General features: G+C 36.5%; 1 protein-coding gene across 16 annotated transcripts in view; it reads right to left on the bottom strand.

Moving 5' to 3' along the window:
- The window catches only part of SOX6 (SRY-box transcription factor 6), a 380,857-nt gene that overhangs the window by 323,669 nt on the left and 39,005 nt on the right, over positions 1-18,183 (bottom strand). For all 16 annotated transcript variants that reach the window (XM_072039305.1, XM_072039316.1, XM_021273352.4 and 13 more), the window contains one exon: positions 1,042-1,112. The gene's annotated coding sequence lies outside the window, so the exon portion shown is untranslated. The remainder of the gene's footprint in view (positions 1-1,041; positions 1,113-18,183) is intronic.

The following is an 18,183-nucleotide window of genomic DNA, read 5'->3' as shown; positions in this document are numbered from 1 at the left end:
TGACCTGTAAGTGAAGGAAACTGCAAATATAATAGCAAAAGCATGTATGAAAATGAACATTTGTAAAGAGGAAGGGTTAGTACAAATTGAATGCATTTCCATATTGAGAGGAGAAACAGCCATATTTTTCCCTGATGAATGTAGTTCTGTGAACATCTTTTTCCACAAATGATTGAATAAATATTTATTCATAAACTATATTTGTGACTTAAGAGAACAGGCTGCATAGATTGGTTTCATTTATACTACATCATACAAGAGGTATTGCAATAATTTATATCATGCCAAGTCTAAGTCCCATTAGATTTTCCTTATTATACTTGACTGAAGCTGAAGACTATCCAAAACAGCAATTCTGAAAGCTTTCTATTCGTTGTGTAAATAAGTGTCTTACTCCCACATCCTCTCCTCTAACCTTCCCTTTCTCAAAGCATTTATGTAGAGGCCTAGTCCCATTTGTTCTGTTTGAACTTGGGCATATGCTGAAACATATTCTTGGGCCATGGCCTAAATGACTACACTCTCAGTCATTTTGCTGCAGTCATAAAGGTCAGCTTTCTCCAGGGTAAATACAAATACATTCCCAGTTCAACAGATACTGGTTGTCCTAGCATTTCCTCCATTAACCCATGTAATATTTCCTCTAAAAGTCCTGTCACTCTTGAATCACTGCCCCAATTCACTACCAGAAACAATTTTAATCACAACAGGAAGATGCACTGACACTGTTAGCAACAGTCATTACTAATGTGTTGCTGTAAGCAACACTGTTCTCTCATTATCATCATAAAAAAAAAAAAAAAAAAAGACAAACAGGAATATGCACTGTTAATTTAAGTATCTGTAAGCCCCTGCAAACAGCTGAATTAAGTTGGTAGCAAAAAACTACAAAAAGTTTCTAAGTAGCTGGGTATGTTATTAATGAATGAAGAATCTAAATTTCTGATATTACGATGGCATTTTAAAATAGTTTCCATCCTTTGCATGAAAACAGTATTATAAAGACACACACAATAGGAAAATTAATCAATAAATACTTACAAATACGCAAAAAAATCAGCCCCAGCTCCCAGAAATCACTGGTAAGTTGCTTTTGAATTCATGAAACTGACCTGAAAAATTAAAAGGAAAAAAGAAGTTAAAAGAAAGCAGAGAACTGATAAATTTTACTTTTTTATTACTATTGAATAGTTGTGATTTTTAACTATGAACTAAATAAAGCAGTACACAAGACTGTTGTCACTATTTCAGCCAAGTAATTTACACAGAATTTGTTTCCAGGAAGCCAATACCAAGAGAAACAATTATTTCATTGTTCTACATCTCACACCATAGCAACCAGTCCATTACAGCTTCTACAAACTGTCATAAATGCAAGCATGGTTATCTTTTAATAAGGAAAATAGCTTTGAGGCTTTTTTTTTTTGGTTGGTTGGTGTTTTTTGTTGTTGTTTTACATGTTACAGAACATTCATTACTTTTAAAAAGTATTTTGTTAGCAGCATTTTGCAGCTCAAGTGGTTTAAATTGTTACTGTTTGGGTATGTTTAACTGGAACCCCTCTGAGGCAAAATTCATACAAAAAGACAGACTGACAATTTTGTTCTCCTATGGTCTAGATCCTGGTTAGAAGCTTAGTCTAAGTACAATGCGTTCACTATAAGGCATGATTAAATCCAACATTCTTTTTCCTGCATACCCCTCAGTTCTAGCTGGAAAGGTAACAGATGCAACTCAAACCCACAGAGCTTGCCTTATAAAATTCTTTAACTAGCACAATGACTCACTTTATGCCTCTAAATATCCATGGTTTCCTCTCTCCAGAACCCCCATGCATTAGAAGGTAGTTCAGTAGTTTATTTTTATTGTTTGGTCTACATACAGCACATTTTTAGTTCTTAGGAAAACAAAGAAACTTTGTTGCAGAGCCCTTGTTTTCCTTCCAAAATGTGAGGATGGATATGGGTAACATTAAACTGAAAATAGTAATGGAGCCTGGGCAACTAGTTTAGGTCAAAACCTTTTTGTTCTCCAGGAGCTATCTGATTAATTTGCAGTTCATAAAACAGTGGGTGTAAGCTTAGTTTAAAAACATGTAACTATATTTAAGATGAAATCATCGTTTTTGTTAGCCTCCAGTAATCTTTAAGAAACACCTTCCCACAACATTTCTGTATCCTAAAGTGCACCAGCCAGTACTGTGCATTGCCTAGAGACAAGGAGAGAATACCAAACTTATCTTGATGTAGAATATCCTCCTTATTTAATACACCCACCCTGAAGTGCATATTATTCATTCCAACCAAGCCCTCCCCCATCCCAAAAGTACACATTTAATTGTGTCTTCTCTCCTGTAATACCAACAGAAAGTCAACAAATCTCATTTGCTGTATCAATGCTGTGTTATTATATATTTTAAAAGCAAGCCTGAATCTCATTATCAGCTGATTTATGCCATTAGTGTGCTTTGGAGCCACCAATTAAACAAGGACAGTGGTTCATAAGGTCACAGTTAATTAATCTGAAAGAGTATAAATACACTTTAATGCACACCACCTCATGTAGAGAATTTAGGAACAAAGCACCAAACCTTTATTCTGGGCAAGCAATTAGGGGGAAAGGTTAAATATACAAAATTTAAAATTTAGCTTTAGCATTCTGTTAATCTATCAGGAAGAACTTCAGCTTGGTTTAAGAAAAAAAAAAAAAAAAAAAGGCAGAATATTATGTATGTGAAGCCTTGATTCTTAAAGCAACAATGTGAATACGACAGACAGCACAGGGCTAACCATGCCTGATGATTGTGAGTAAATTAGGGCTTTTTGCTCAGATAACACCTAGGAACTGGGAATCAGCTGTGGACTTAGCCAATATGCAGCTGGTCAGGGTGGGAAAACAAAAACCCAACCCCAAACAGCATTCTTCTCAAAATAGACTCATCTGAGCTAGACTGTTGTATTTAGTAAATCATACAGAACTATCAAAAATGACTTTTCTTTCAACCACATTTCCTTGGTAAATGTAATAAAATAGTGCATTTTGTGTAGCGCATTCAAAAGAAATCAAGTAAGAGTTCAGTAAAAAGAGTATTCTGCCAGCACAACCAGAATGTAAGGAAAATTATGGAAACACTGATTGATTGAAAACAGTTACTTACAGTGAAAATTCAAGTATGAGATACTTAAGGTTTATAGGGAGGAAAATGACACCTGTTTTTTACTACACCTTGACTCGCTTTACCTTGCACAGTTCCTGGCTCAAAAGACAGACAATATAGCTAAAACAGACATTCACACACAAACCCTCATGACCTAATTAGATGAAATACACTTCTTTTTTTTTTTTAAATATCTGCAGTTCTATACTCTATGAATGAACCTTGTATCATTTAGTTCTTATTTCAGATTTCCAATTTTGTGCTTTTTTTGTTTTTAACTTAGTAAATAACTCTTTCCTTTTTCATATAAAAAGCTCTTTGTCCACCAAACATTAACACCATAAAATTTCTATCAGTTATATTCTACACAACGTGTATAATTAAATATAAATGTATGCTATAAGTAAGATAAACCAATGCCTATTATACAGGTCAGCAGCTGTGCCATGTAGATTTTTGCACCTGTCCCTGCAATCAATAAAAGACTCACACCATGCTTTTAAAGGTGTCTGGGAGGCCAGCTCCCACTGACGTTGAGAAGAAAGACCTACCCCGTTCGGAAGCCTAGCTCTTGTTCTATTAGCTTAAACCACTTTTATATTCACTTTTGATGTCTGAAGCTGAGCTTCAAGCAACTACACAAGTAAAGAGTTGCTGCAGAAATATATACAAGAACAAAGTTTTCTTTAAAATATTCTGCTGATTCAATTGGTACAAGTCTCACCAGAAACTTTCCTCAGCTATTTTGCAGTCAGAATGCTCTCAAAACATCCTCAGTACCTGCAATTTCCGCAGCTATTTTAGATGCTTGTTTGGAAAGTTTCTGGCATCCTTATCATCCTTATCTCCTAGTCCCACTATGAAAGGAGAAAAACAAAGCTGTAAGAACAGCCTATGCAATGATTTCAGGCACCTTTTGCTTGTCTTGCAAATGCATATTGAGATCAAGAGAACCCTAGACATAAAACAGTTTAGGAACATCAGTAGGTGACCACAGGATCTTGGGTGCTCTAACTGTTATGAACCAAAGAAAATTCCATAAATAGCAGAATTTATTCATTTATGCAGTCATTTATAAAATAGTCTTCTATCCTCCTAAACAGTCAGCTCTAATAATTCCAAGAGATTTCAGTTTGCACAATAAAAGATTTTACCACCTTTGAACAGCAGAAAAAAATGTTCATTCTATAAAATCTTTCATTAAAATTTTCTGATTCTTCTAAGATACAGCTTCTACAGGTAGTCTGTATTTTCTGTGCACAGTCAAAAGTGAACGAAGCCGGCAAGTAAAAAATGGAAGCAGTTATTTAGTAAAAAGCATGGCATCATGTTATATCATTTGAGAATGTGGCCTATCATTGTGGGCTGCTAGGACTAAAATACGTACCGTTCAACAAGTTAAAAAACTATTTTCAGAATTATAGTATGATGGGAAATGAGAAGAAGGAATAATACGGAAATGAAGTTATACATTTAGGGCCTGAATCACATCTCAATTTCACACCCTGAATGTGCAAAATTCCACAATTAAAACAACATTAATGACCTGCAAGCCACAATCATAGAAATGAAGGGGCAGAAGGTTGATTATGATGAGATCCTTTGAGTTCGATTTCTAAAAAATTTTACTTAATTGAGGTAAAGGGCACAGTTTCAAGATGATTCCTTGAAGAATGGTTTACTGGCACGCAGAAAATTCTTCGTACACAACCATTTTGAAACAAGAAAGTAAGCACAGTAATTAACCACTTTCTACAGAAGACAAGGGAATTCCTTTTTGTGTTGTTTTTTTTTTTTTTTTTGGTTATTTCTCTTCAATGGGAAAAAGTGAAAAGGGGGTTGTATACCTACTACTTCTCATTTTATAATAGTCTGCAATGATCCTCGTTTCAATTTTTGCACCCTGCAACAGAGATCACAGCCAAATGATCTATCAAAAGAGGAATCAGAGCACACCACCTGTTACACCACTGGTCACTTTAAAACTTGTTGCATCATAGCGAGGTAAGAAGAACGTGGTGCACACGAGGTAAACACTCATCTCCAGACCTCTGGACTCAGCCACTTCTTTGCCACAGATTTTCTGCACAACCTTCAGCAGAGGAGTTTCTCTGTACTTCATATTCCCTTATTCATAAAAACGAACTACTACTTCTTCCTTCCATAACAGCGATACTCTACTATTCCGTGTATCAGAAGCCATGATGTTGTTATTACAGAAATGAGACTCAAAGGAATGCCTAAAATAGGATGCAACTCCACAGAGCTCTGCAGGGAGATGTGAGCTCACTGCCCACACTGGGAGACGACTGGCCACAAACCCACTCTAATCCAGTTTAGCTATGGTTAGCACTTACGTAAACTACATGACTTCCAGTTTAGAGCAACCTCACATCTGCCTACAAAAAGCGTGTCAACATACGCATACAATCGATGGTGCTTCTGTAAACTACCTCTTAAAAAAAGGAACCCCACCGCCACTTTTGCCAAACCCCACAGCGTGGTTCACAAGACAGTCGTTGCACTGTCTCTCCCAGGAGGGCATTACCCGGTAGTGGCACGTGATCTTGCAGCATCCTATTATATAACTAGCTGCAAGCACTCCTTATGGGCTCTTCTGTAAAGGCACACGCATTTGCAAAGTGTGCGCTGTCTTCAACAGGCAGCTCGTGAAGATTTCTCTGCTGTGTGCCTGCGTATCTATAAAGCATGCAATCACTACAGGGCCTGAGCACGGAATACAAAATCAAGGTCTGTTGGCTCTATCGTTTTGTAGCTTGGCATCGATTAAAAAAGGAATTAAAAAAAAAAAAAAAAAAGCACCATACGTGTCCAACAACTAATTTCAATGCATTGTTATACATGCCACTAAAATCATACTTGAAAATAGCAAAAATGTCTAATTCACTCCGCAGATGAAAGAAATACCTAAATACGTATTTCTCCTTTCACATACAAGGAAGGAGGCTAGCATTCCAGATCTGATAAGCTCTGCACTCATGCTTTCAAGCAGATAAGAACCACAAGACATATACCACACTACTTGGAAGGCTGAAGGGAGAGGAGGAACTCCGGTTATAACTCATGGATCAGAGACAGCAAAAGCCTCCACAGTGGCCTGGGGTAGGCTGCGAAGCACTGCTGGCTGCCTGCTGCCACATCAAGGGCCTCGGATTTCCTGGCAGTGCCTGCACCAGCCCACTGCCACTCGCATGATGTAGCTATGACACAAAACCCAATTCTGAGCTTCTTGTGAGCCACACACTGTTTTAATACCCGCAGGCAGGGTCGTTCCTAATCAATATGATTGAATTCATGACACCAGAGAAAGCTTTCAAAACTGGTATGTTTCTGTAGTGTTTGTACGTATAGGTCTGTGCACTGAGGTAACGCAAGGCAAGTTAAGCCCAGAATGAAAAGTTAGAGCATTACAAGCCCTAAGAAATATGACTGGTATTACCAGAAACACTTCCAATGTGTGAGACTGCTGGAAAGACATACCAAAGCCAGAGTTTTACAGCAAACTTGAACTGCGCTTGGGAAGCTACTCTCTATACCTAGAGTCAGCAGTGTGCAGAGGACATGGCTCTGAGGCAGCACCCAGGGTCACCCTTTGGAGATTTACATTTGTGACAGCCGTGGAAATCAAACACGTGAAAGCTGTAAGTGCAGCTCTGGCATTGACCTGTATTGTAACATTAAGCAAATTTTTGCTCTTTTCTCTCTCTGTGCCCCAAATGTACTTTCTCTGTTTGGAACGATAGCTTTTTAATCTCTTCATATGTGCTTACAGGGACTTGCAACAGTAACGGAGCCTCAGGGCACTACTGTAATATAATCCCAAATGAGTTTTCTGGATACAACTTTAACACAAAATAATAACAATGTTTTCCTTTATTATATAATATTATCATTGTGTAATATTGCATTATATGAGAAGAAAATGTACACCACGATGGCATATTTTGAAATTTAATTCAATTAAAAAAAAAAAAAGAATTAAAATTAACAATACCATTAGTAGGTTTTAGTTCACTTTATCTTTTGACTACAAAATACACTGTCAGGTTCCCTGCTATTTCATATTCAGAACCATGTTTAAAGAAAGTTTACTGAAGAATCGGCTTACTTTGTCTAAAAAAGGGTACATTCTTACAACTCAGCTGTATGACAGAAAAAGACAGTATACATAGTATAAAACATTACTCTAGCCTGTATTTAGCATGCAGTTAAGTCTTTTTAATGAACTTCACAAGATCTGAATTGGGCTAAATTGAAATTCAATTACACAAAATAATGGAATCTCATTGATTTGCCTCTGCTTCAAATCAACTGTCTATATTTACAGGTAGATACTCATTTTACTTGCACATTTATATACTAATATCTTCAATCGGTGACTTTGTCTAAGCAAATAAATTCTCTCTTTGGAAACAAAAATAAAAACAAGTTCTGTGACTGTGTCTTCCTTGCTAGACAAAGCATAGAGAATTATGCACATGTGTGATCAGTTAAATAATAAAGGAGGCTTCAGTTCCTTGCCTACTCCTGCTCCAGGTATGAAGCTGTGGTACACAACACAATACAAACAGGGTTTAGGACAAGTCTTCAGCAGGCTGGACTTTGACTCAAACACTATGAAATTGTACTGGTGCTACATTTACCAGATTCAAGATCTTTGGCACAATTTTGGATAGTGTGGTATGCATAACAAAGCTTGTAATAGTAACAAGAAACCTCTTAAACAGGAAACTGAAGCCGTCGAGCAAAGAGATATTTGGGTGGTGGGCACAGACAAGTGTTAATTAGGAAAGCCCAATTTTATCATTATTTCCAAGAGCTACAAATAGTAAAAACAGCTGACATGGCTGACATATTAGAGATATCAATAATAATGCAAATAATAGTGCATGGGTACATATTTCATCATCTAAAATTCCAGCATAAACATACCATATAGCAATCAGATGGGAAAATTCCCTTGAAAACTGGAGATTCAACCTGTCACAACTGATACACAACAACAAAGCAACAACGCACCCTTACCTTCAGCAAAATGTAAGGCAAGCAGGTTGTGAGCCAAACACCAGGACCTAAGCCAGCTGTACTCAAAGTCATGCTTTTTTTTTTTTCTGACAAATTTATTTTGTATCCTTATAATAAAAATGTGCCATTTACTACAACATAGGTAGAAGGCAATTCTCCAGGTGTGCAGCACAGAGTAACACCAGCAAAGAAATGCTTTTGTCCTCTGCCCAAGGCACCCTTCTATTTGTGATTTTTTACAATAATCTGTCTTGAAGACAAATAATTCTCACCTGCTGGACAAATAAATCCCATGTGAAAAAAAATGAACAAGTTGATGTTACCTCAAAATAAAAACTTCTTAGACTCCCTTCAGTCTTCCTAAAGCTGGACTACTTAATTGGTTTAAAAAAAAAAAATCAAGCAAGCAAAAAATCATGCTTGAGTATGGAAAGATTACACCTTGAAACAGAGATCTGCCTTCAGTGGTAGGGCTCAGTTTACAAGAATTCAAGCTTTGGAGACTTAACCAGATGAAGCCTTAGTTTCTACTGAATTTCACCTATGATACCACTGTTAAAATCGTATTTATTCCTGTTACCTATCATCTAAAGATTTTGATTTCCTTTTTTTTTTTTTTCCTCTCTCTCTTCTGTGCTATTTACCTCTGCAAGATATTTTAAAAAGCAGAATTGAAGCATCTTCCCATGCACAACAACCTTTGTAGGCAATACAGCCCATCAAATGATACAACCACTCTTAGCACTAATTTATGTTAAGTCCAGTTGGGGGTAACAGTCAAGCAGGTTAAAATGCTGAAGTGCTATAGAAATATCAGTCTATACAGAACAGTTATATGTTCTTAGCCTGTTTTGTTTTTTTTTTTTATAATGCATATAGAGATCACATATTAGTAAACTCTTCATCTTGGAGCCAGAGGTGCCCTGCACTTTAGGACAAATTGTCCTGAACTACAACTGTAAAGTCAGGTTTGGGGGATGGGTTCTGTTTTTTCACAGGCTGAAAATTATTTGGGCAATAATTTCCTAGCCTCCTTAGGTAATCATATAAAAACATATCTCCAGGCACTTACAAGCATTGCTCAATATCTATGAGCCTCAGGCTATCTGCACCTGTCCTCAGCATGATACTGACAGGCAGCAATGAAAAGCTGATGGCTAGAGGGGTGGCTACTAGGTGCTTTGCATATGATATTTCAGAAATGTAAGAGGAATACTGATTTTAAACACACACGCAGTCACACTCAAAAAAATGGCATTAATCTGGATAGCAAACCTAAAAGTTTCAGCAAATTAACTCATCAGCCTGACATGTCTCATTATAAGATCTTATCACTATTTGACTAAACAAGAGAAAATGAAGGAGGAAAGAAAAATATATAGGGGAAAAAACTTGAGTTTCTTTAGAAAGAAAGTTCTTTAGGAAGAACTTCAGATATCTTTCTGCCTTGTGCTAAATGAAGCAGCTATTTCTGTGGAATTTTAGGGTGTTGTTTTCTCCGTTTTCTTTTTAACGAACACTAGAATGAACATTACAGCAACATCCATCAGAAATCATTAGAGCACAAGTTGTAACTACTCCCAGGCAACTATAAAGTATGTGGGTTTTTCTTTCTTTTTTTTTTTTTTTTTGTATTTTTTTCTGATTTTTCTATTATGCTCTACGTAGGCATACTTCACTTCTTTGAGCTAGAAATATCTCTTTTTCCAGGTGACCCTGCCCTCTTTTTCTGGCGTATGTACCCTTTGGAATGCAGTGCAGAATTAACTACTTGTGTATAAGAAGAAAACTTTGGGGAAAAACAAGAAGAGAAAAATGGTTTTAAATTTTAGTCAATTACGTTCTCAAGAATTCAGAACTTATTAATAAAAGTTTTTTCTCACTTGAAAAAGTTTTTAAATCCTTATTCTGTTATGTCTTCATTTAAGAGACTAAGATATTAGTTATGGCTCTAATGATTACATTTATAACTTCATTATTATTTTACTGCTAACTACTCCTTGCTTCCAAATAACTTTATCCTTCACTTCGCTTCCAACTCATTCCTTTAAGGTGGTACTGCAGCCATGTTCAAGACCACATTGTTCTCAGTGCTACACATATAACCCTAATGGATCTTAAGAGTATGCAGTTATAGGAGGATATGCGTTTTGAAAATACTGACATACACACACGACTAATATCAGAAGAATATATTGGGTACCTATACGGCTTTTCCAGGCAAAATTTTAAAGTTCAGTACAAGAAAATAGATATTTAAGATTACTATAGCTGAATGATATTTTCCTCTGTCAAAAGGGCCATCAAAGTTCATAAAACAATCAAGTCATAATTTGAAGATCTTAGAGGAAGATCGAGCAACACACACTTCTAATACTGACACCCTGTACTGGAGTAATTTGTGCAATTAAGCAACACCTTAATCCCAAGTCACCTCTCAAAAATCTGGGAATAAGATTCTACTCAGTAAGATCAGGGAAAGTTGAATCCCAGTCTATGCCATGCAGATCTTTGGAGAAAAAAGTAAAGATACTATTAGAACATTTTAAAAGTCATAAGCATAAAAAAAATACATTACTCTGTCAGATGAATCCTCTCTGTAAGCATGCTGACTCCGATTTTAAGATGAACTAATCACAAGTTGCTTAAGTGCATGTACAAGAATTAAGAGATAATTATATAAAAAAATGTACAAAGTGGCTCAATGCCAACAAGACAGTCTCCCATCAATCATACATGATACTTTTCTTGATACTTCTCCCTACCTGGAGAAACAGCTGTGCTCTGTAGCAAGTCCCAACAATCTTTAAAACCTCATTCCCACAGACACAGTAAGAGGGTCTGAAAACATGACCTGCTAGAGCTAGGGCCTCTTCGTTTTGTTCCCTGCTATATGACTGCATATGAAGCAGGATAATCACATTTTATAAAACTCAAATTTCACAGGGGGAAAAAAAAAAAAAAAAAAAAAAAAAAAAGAAATCTCCATTGTGGTTACATGACCTAACAAACTGGATTCTTTCCCACAGTTGTACCAGCCCAATCCTGCAGAAGTCACAAAACTTGATGATGTTGGATGATGGCTGGGCTCTCCTTATCTAAACTATGCCTCATGTAAGATGTATTTCAAAAAACTGACCATATTACTGCACTACAAAATACAGTGAAACTTTCATTGATTTCTATGACAATAACTACTAGAGTTTCAGGCAAGTGTAATACTGTCCTTGTGTAAAGGCTGGAAGAAAATACTACCCTAGATTCTTTAACATCACTAGAATTTAGCAAATACATCACACAAATGAAAGAAAAAAAAAATTACAGAACACCTCACTCAAATACATACAAAGTCCTCCGTGATTACAGCACACAAATGACTGGTATGCCGTTATTAGGGTCTGGCTGGAATTTATTAAAAGTCCAGTGTTAACTTTGCAGAAACAAATCAATCAATGCTTTAAACTTGCGTGGACTTACTTTATGAGAGCAAGTTATGTGGTGGGAGTTACAAAATGTGCTGCCTCTGTGACTTACTATTTAATTTCTTAATTTCTCTATTCTCTAAATGTTGCCTGCCCAAATTCTTTTGATGTGAAAATCGTCTAAAAGAGCAAACCACTATTCAGCCATCTCAGACTGTCGTCACTATACATTTAAACCCCAAATGCAGAAAATATTCATACTGCAAGAGAATGATGGACAACAGAGTTATACATTAACAGCACCCTGTAGAAAGTTGAGCATGCTTGGAAAATATGAAACTACTAAAACAAAAACAATACTGTTCATAATATTTTTTTTTCACTTTGGAAACACGATTTGGCACCTTTTCAATTAGGCTCAAATACTCTAAGTTTCAGATATTCCTACAAAGAAGCTCTTTTTTATGTAAGCTCTGTATTTCTATGTAAGGAAATAGATGGCTCTTTCTTTTCTGTGTCTGAAAATACCTTGTCCGCTTGAATACAAAGTGTGCTGCTCAAGAGGCCAGTAATTAAGCATTTTGAGTTTGCCATCCATTAAAACTTGGGGATCCCACCCAAAGAGTTTCATCATCAGAACCATCTGGTGTTCTTTCTGCACAATTACCAAAATATAGAACATATTTTGACTTGGCACTTGCATTTGGTAGACACTTTACTCATTTTATAAGTGACAAGACTGCATCTTGCCAATGCATGGCCTCAAAAAGAAATTTCAACACACCGCACTCTGACTTCCATCCTAGTGAGTTCTGCCAGTAGAGAAAGAAGGAACATCTCTACCTCCACCAATGTCCTCACTCGCAGGACAAAACACCACTTAGTGGCTTCGTTACTTTGCTCTCTCTGTATGTTGATGATTCAGACCATTATCTAATACATAGGGTAAAGCGAATTGCCTTCATCCGAGACTCAATTTATTTTAAGATGTCTGGCTTTGAAATTAATGATCCACCAGAAATTAAACTGTTAGAAGTAAAAGGAACCAACACCATTGTACAACAATGCTCTGAAGGACAATATCAAGAATATTTTGCCTCACTCTACCACTACATTTCTTTTACAGTGCCTACAAATACAGTAATAATACGATCACAGCTATAAATGCAGGGAAGTCTGAAAAGCAAACAGATATGGTGAGAACATGGACTATGCTTGAATGACACCAGGCTCCTTTTGGGCTCATGACTTTTAAGATCCACATGAAAGAAAACGTGATGAGAACACTGAACATAATTCCAGGAGCATTAGCAAGTTGCTTCTAATTAACTTATTTTGCTAATTCCGTCAGTAAGATTTGTGGCAAAAGGTGAAAAATACATGCAGCAATGTTACCCTAAGACTTCTCAGGACAGTACAGAGGGCAAGAAAATAAAAAGCAAAGAGCCTATTTGAAGTGATGATTAATAATTCTCAAATCTAGATATTTCCATTACCTTTGGGAACTCTGAGATTAGGACATTTAATGACCCTTGTAAACAAACATACCATATTCAGGGACACAAAATGATGCAAACCTATGGGACTATTATTCTCCAAGGAATGTAGTTTATGTAGTAACCTGAGGGGGGAAAAAAAAAGTTGTTTCTCTCAAAGACTTCTGCTTATTAAACATACATAGTATCTGTTTGGTTAGTATTCAAACAGAATCTGCAATTAGTGAAAATATGTGGGAGAAAACAAAAAGTGAAACAACAACATCAGAAAACAGAAGTTCCACACCAAACAAATGCGCTCCTGCACTCCATATGGTACAGGAACATTTCAAGCTCCACAAGTACTGTATAAAACAGAAAACAAAGATCTTAAAATCAAAATGATCCAAGCAGGACATGGATTTTCACAAATATAAATTCAAGTGGCCCAGTGACAGAATAACAGACCGGGTAACAGTGGACATAGAGAACTGAAAGAAATATATATAAAATTAGTAAGAAAGTTATATTAAAAATGGAATAGAAACTAAACAAGCTTTCATTACAAATAACTTTGCAAGGTTAGTCGCTCAACAAAAATCATTCTGAAGAAATAAGCCGAATGAAATTATATTAATAAGATATAAAGAAGAGATGGAGAAAATATGTAATCACACCAAAATTTATCTGCACAATAATAAATGGCAGCAAAACTAATGAAAGTGAGAAATTAGAAACCGTCATTTGGGTGCACATGAAGAATTGCAACATGTTCATCCTTATAAGACAGGCCGTCAAACAGACTAAATGTAATATATGAGCAAGAAAATAAAGATTTGACTACACAGAGTGTCATTCTCATTGGGTGACACTCCAAAGAGTATCTATCTCATCTGTTGGCAAAAAACAAACTGCACATTACATCCTTATTTTTATACAGAATCTCAGAGCAGATTTCCCAACATCAGAAATCTAACAAACAAATATGGCTCGTTTATTTCCCACAGTTTGTTGTTGGTGTGTTGTTTTTTTTTTCCTTTATTTTTATCATGGCTAACAATACCATAACAAATAGCATATTGCTATCTAATTATATTGTGATGTTTTTTGAGCATCAGCATGACTTTCTTCTCTGCCATTAAGTGAAAAGAAGGAAAATATTTACACGATAATCAGTTTAACATCACCTTACAAAAGCACAACGGGGGGTTGCTTTTATTTTAATTAGTGCCACCACAGTGACATGTAACAATGACAATGTGATGATTTACATCATCACCTAAAGGAACAATTGAATCAAAATGTATAAAAATTAAAAGAGAAATGATTCAACTCCCACCTTAGAATCCTGAGCGTTTGCTATAACTACAGAAAATCTTTCACAGGGAAAGAGGACAGTGCTTTTGGGCTGAGGAATTTATACATGTATTTTGGTTTAAATTTCACAGCATCTAGAAAAGGCCAGACACAATGGAGCAGATTCATTAATGCGTTACATCAGTTTTATTACACACTAACTTCACAGGAACAGTGGAGTCTCATCTGCTATGAGACAAAGATTTAGGTCTTATGTCAACATTAAAAACATTCAACCAACTCCAACTCATTTAAAAAAAAAAAAAATCCATGTAACACTTTTTTTTTCTTTTTCCAATAAAACTAGTAGTTCGCCATTTATAAAGTGATATGTTTTGACACATTTTTGGTGCAAACTCTGTACAAACATTGAAAACAGACAGCAGTAGACCTAAATGGTTCTAGCACACTGAGTTGCCAGCTCTGGAAAACAGGTTTTGCACGGCGGATATGCTAGGTGTGAGCCCAGAGCATGGCAGCTTCTACAGTTTTGCTCTAATGAAAGTGAGGAGAAGCTGGTGGACTTAATCAGGGCAAGATGTACATATCGATACATCTTGCTGGCCCTATTTCTGCCTACCCAAATGGGACCAGGCCATGGCACAGATCTCCCAAGTTCTCCCAGTGTACAAATATATGCATTTCTATATGCTTTGGCCTTCACTACTGTGAGGCTGAAACTAGAATCAGCCTGGAAATAGCTGCAGTCTGCTTTTCACTGAAATATGATTTTGTTGTTACATCTTGCTCTAGTTATGTATGTGTAACGTTATTCTTGTCTCACCCAAAATACCTGCATCGCTTTTTTTTTTTTTTTTTTTGGTTCAGGATGCGTGTTGCCTTCAGCTGCAAACCAGGAGATCCCCAGAAGCTGCGGTCATTGCACACTGGCCTACCAGCAAAAATAGAACTCATGCTTCAAGTTAATCATAGCCTATGTATTAGCATACTTTTATAGAAATACAATACACAGTTTGTGTTGTGATTTAAGAATTGAAAATTAATCATATGTAAAATTAGGCCACTCAAGAAATAACTGCCCAGCAAGCTGGAATTAGAGCTGTTTATGAACCATTCAACGCTTGCATCATTGAGCTGGAAAAGCTCAGTAAGCCAGCGAGGCTTAGGTACAGAAGCTGACACTCCAGAAGTGTCTACAGTCCCATCTTTAACTAATGAAGATGATACTGTGATGTAATGACAAGGAACAGGGAAGGAGCAAAGAAGAAACAGGGAAGAAAGGATAAGGAAAGAAATCCTTAAGAGAATAGCCAAAAAGGGTAATTTTTTCCAGGGTCTGGTCAAAAACTATTCTGTTCTATTTAATTCTGAATGCACTTGAGGATCCTCTTTGTTTAATAATTAACTATAATATAAAATTAAGATAAATGAGAACACCTGTCTGGCTACACAACATCTGTATTGAACTAAAAATGCTATTTTCACTAAACTCAATGTAGCTATTTTCCTGGAATTTATAACTGCAAGCCAGTCACATGGTAAATTAACCTAGAGCTAGCCATGTAAGACTTAGCAAATTATTGTGTCACACATCTTTTGGCTTCAGCAGTTTTTACTTTTTTAATTTTAAGCTATTGTCAGAATTACCCTTTCATTGTTTCTTTTGAAAAACTGAGGATATAAAAGCTAAGCTATGTCTTCTATGACACACGAACTACTTTTGGAGATATTATTTTAGTTAAGACACTACATAACTTTAAATTATAAAACATGTTTTCATGAACTCATACACATATATCTACATTCACAGCTAGCCAAATACTGCTAACGGAGAGATATTCAAGAAAAACGAGAACACAACCACTTACCTTTCTTCAACTTACAAAATACCAAGGGAATCTATAAGCTCAATCTTCCCCTCAACTTTTTTTTTGAAAACCAAACCTGCCACCAACATATTTTTGGCCAGACTGATGTGTGCCGAACTGCCCTTTGATTTTCAGATACTGTTTTTAATACAGAACAAATATGACAGGATGAACAGAAGTCTGTTCCTGTTGAAAGGGGGAAGACAATGCCCTGAAGCAGGAAAGGAGGAAATACTGAATACGAAAAAGATGGCCAAAGCCTTCCAGGAAAAGAAAGCACACAACTGTACCCAATTGCAGGAGGTATTTAAAAATATGTAAAGTAAATCGTCTCTTAAAGTAGCCACTCACTTTTCAAGGCTCCAGATAGAGATGACCCTAATTTTCCCAAAGATGTTGCTGAAAACTGGTTCTACGGAGTCTGAAGTTTAACCCTAAGAGTGAAAGGACACAGAACTAATTTTGCATTGAAAATGTTGGCATTTCATATCTTCTGAGATACTGAAAATATACTGAACAAACTCTTTGAACTTGCAAGCTAGGTAATGGCTATAAGGAACAATCAGCCAGTAACAAATCAAGTATGCAATTCTCACATAGCTTTAAAGGCAGAAAAATATAACCTGTTCTAAAGAAAGCAAATACATATCTTTGCAGTGAATGAGATCAGATAGAGAGAAGGACATAACAGGATACAGCTGGGTCACAGAAGAGCCCTAAGAAACAGCAACGGTACCATATCTGGCCAGTTTCAGACCCCATTCTTACTGGAAATCTGAGCTATCTAGATGCTGCGGGTATGCATCAGCTGTCTGTATGCCACACAGTTTGAGATGATCTGGAGGAGCAGCAGGGTTGGTATGGCCACAGACCTGAGTGCAAGCTGTCACTGAGGAGCTACAGCTTTGGTGGCTACCAATGCCATACAACTTCTGTACAGGCTGCAATTGACAGGTAAGGGGCACACCACAGTAGATCCTCTGGCTCTGCTCTTGCTGTGAATGGCACGGAAATGCATTTGCACAGTTCATAGCAAGCCTGCTCCCATTTGCAAGGCAAATCTGCAGGAGCATGGCTGTTGGGGAGAATGCAGGTGAAGAATCCAACTCTCCATCTTTAAATGTATTTAATTAGATGTGTGCAAATTAAGTACCTGGATAAACTAGTCACCAAAAACAAGCTGCTTAAACACCAAGTCAATAGCCTGAGCTGTATGCAGAAGCAGATGAGTATTCACACATACCGAAGAACATACATCACACACATACATCACAACTCTAAGCTGATACTTTCACAAGCTCTCTCATGTTTTGCCTAGTCTTACCTATGCCTGTACCACAACTGCCTTTTAATGTATAATTTGTTAAAGACATTTTAAGTGCCCTTATTCAACACAGCACATCACCGTTACTCAACAAATAACCAGAAAAAAAAATATTTTCACAGTGAAAGAATAGCAATATAAGCCCAGGTGATGGCTCAAATCAAAACACTGATCCTTACCTTTTCAGTACCAATAATGTGAAAGATTTAATTGCTGATAGCACTCACATACAACAGTTTTATTTTGAGACCTGAAGTAGGTAAACTTTTTCCACATAAAAACTTGCAAGCAGAACACTTGTGAATTACGAAGGTCCTTCCTTTTTAAACAAATTTAGAAAATGTAATCATCCTTCACAGGTGAGATATTCTGTTTATTCTATGGAGAATCATTTCAGTCTAAATTAAACTCTTCAAATGGTTTTGATGATTGCTGCAATAAGGACACAACAGGGAAAAGATCTGGGAAGAGTAACACGTGCTAGATGAATGGCTGGCAGAAATATTTCTAGTATATGAAAACCACTGTGGTATTTTTTTTAAACCAAGTATTACTATTATTTTGTTAAGCATAA

This window comes from Anas platyrhynchos, chromosome 5, assembly GCF_047663525.1.
Source record: "Anas platyrhynchos isolate ZD024472 breed Pekin duck chromosome 5, IASCAAS_PekinDuck_T2T, whole genome shotgun sequence".
Taxonomy (NCBI): Eukaryota; Metazoa; Chordata; class Aves; order Anseriformes; family Anatidae; genus Anas; species Anas platyrhynchos.
Note: the sequence above shows the minus strand (reverse complement) of the source record. Positions and strands in the feature narration are given on the sequence as shown.